This window comes from Penaeus chinensis, chromosome 7 (genome assembly GCF_019202785.1).
Source record: "Penaeus chinensis breed Huanghai No. 1 chromosome 7, ASM1920278v2, whole genome shotgun sequence".
Taxonomy (NCBI): domain Eukaryota; kingdom Metazoa; phylum Arthropoda; class Malacostraca; order Decapoda; family Penaeidae; genus Penaeus; species Penaeus chinensis.
The window spans coordinates 5,223,006-5,225,505 of NC_061825.1; positions in this window are offsets into that span (position 1 = coordinate 5,223,006).

Sequence of the window (2,500 nt, forward strand, 5' to 3'; positions counted from 1 at the left end):
TATATATATATATACACATATACACATATATAAATGCACACACACACACACACACACACACACACACACACACACACACACACACACATATATACATACATGTGTGTGTGTGTATGTATAAACACACACTGTGTGAATGTATGTGCAATTATTCACAAAACTTTGATATTTATATCCATTTCATGTAGATGCATATATTCGAATGCACAAATACACTGGTAGCGATGATTATGATAAAGAGGAAAGTGGTAAAAATAATAAGAAAAAATAGTTAAGAGAAAATATGCTAATGAAAAGAGTATAACACTGAACGTAAAATTCTAAAATTTGAAATGCAAATACACATCAATACAGAAAGTATAATCAATCAATATTGTTTGTGTAGTATCGCAATACATGATACATATGCATTATATAAGACTGTGTGTGTATATTACGTATATTTTGTAGAAGCTGTGTTTAAGAAAATAGCCCAATTATCATTAAGGTGTATACTCAAGTAATAGTTATATGGTATAGGATGTTTTATAATCTTCTTCTTAATACAGTCTTTAAGATTTCTTATTTCTTATGGAGTTCAATGTAAGCCTTATATGAACAACAGAATAACGCGTTAAAAAAAAAAATATAATATCCTTCCTCTCTAGGTAAGAATGAATCGATAACACTTAACAAATTCCACTAGTGTTTAATATAACTAGGAAAAAGAAAGTTACATTAGCCAAACATACAACAATAGCAATCCAGGATAGCACATACACGCTTATATACCTATGGTCTCAGAATACACTAAGATAATTCGGTTCAAGTTCCATCACAGAAACAGCTGCCAGAAAGTATTAGAAGCAAACGTAAACCGAAGGTGGTTAAAACAAGAAGCAGTTGAATTATCCCTTGAATATTAGCACTAAGGACTGGTTTTACCTCTAATGGCCAAATGAATGGTTGGCGTTGCAATGGGCTCACGAGCTGGTCCCAGCTTTGTCAGTACTATAATGATAATAATAATAATCATTATTGTTGTTATTATTATTATTACAGCCATTAACATTATTGATAATATTTTTAGCATTACCATAATCATTATTATCATAATTACAATCATTATAATTATTATTATTACTATTATTATTATCATTATCTATTTTACGAACACACACATACAACTCTTTTACTGTTGAAATGATCTTATACAATATTTTTTTTTTTTATCATATACCTGAAAAAAAAACCCTGCCAACACACGAACAGACAAAACAAGCCCAGCTGTTTGTTCCTAATACGTGTAATTCTCGTTCTTCAGTTGTTTGAGCCACGACACCACGATAGATAAAGATCTTCCATTACTTGCCTATGAAAGGGAGGTTAATCATGAGAATTAGAATAAGACTGACTTATAGTAATGGTTATTTCCCCCCAGCTAATCCTGAATCCAGATATTTACAATCTGATGAAATATACATAAAGGCATGTCCGCTAAGAACCTGGATTCGTTATGGGAATTCCTTTTCATGAAATAACGTAAACAGAACGAAGCCAAAAACCAACGTATATCTAATTATCATTTGTTTAAACAAAGGACTACTAGATATATATGTCTGTCATCGGTTTCCTTTTTAATATCCGATTCATTTAGAACTTCACAAAGGATTCATCTCCGTTTACGTGTTGCCAGTTAGTTATGGTTGAAATAGTTCAAATTATTTTCCATGTATTGTATTTATCAGGGATTATCAGGTCGAACAGGTAAGATATTCAGGTGATAACTATTGACTTAAGTGCCTTAAGGATCATCATCACATCACGCAAAGGAGAAATATATATATATATATATATATATAGATATATATATATATAGCATGGCAATATGCTAAGCGTTCGCCACTGCTCGCTTTAGGATTATACTGTGAAGTCATGTTTTCTAAAAATATAGAATTATGATTAAGGAAATAAAGTTTGTACAGACTGAAAATTTGGTTTTGTTTTTTCTCTTAGCCTTATGATATGTACACAGAACGGCTGATCTCGGAGGATCGCAGATGTGCCGGAAGGTTGTGCATATATATGCATATATATATATATATATATATATATATATATATATATATATATATATATATGCATATGTATATAAATATGTATGTGTGTGCATACGTGCGTGTGTATAAATGTGCGTATATGTATATATGTATATACATAAACACAGTATATATATACATATACATACATATATATGCATATATATACATATATATATATATATATATATATATACTATACAAATATAATGAGCTAATCATCTGTCCTTGTTCTCACTCCTAATCTGTCCATGTGTCCTGCTCCATCTTTTCTGCTTAAGCCCAAACTCGTGTGAGGGAGCAAGTGTTTACATAGATGAGGATGAGGGTCACATGCCTTTAAAATAGGCAGACACATACTCATTTCATTAGAAGCAGTTTCCTTTTATTTAATCATCGATATTACTATGATATGTAGATTA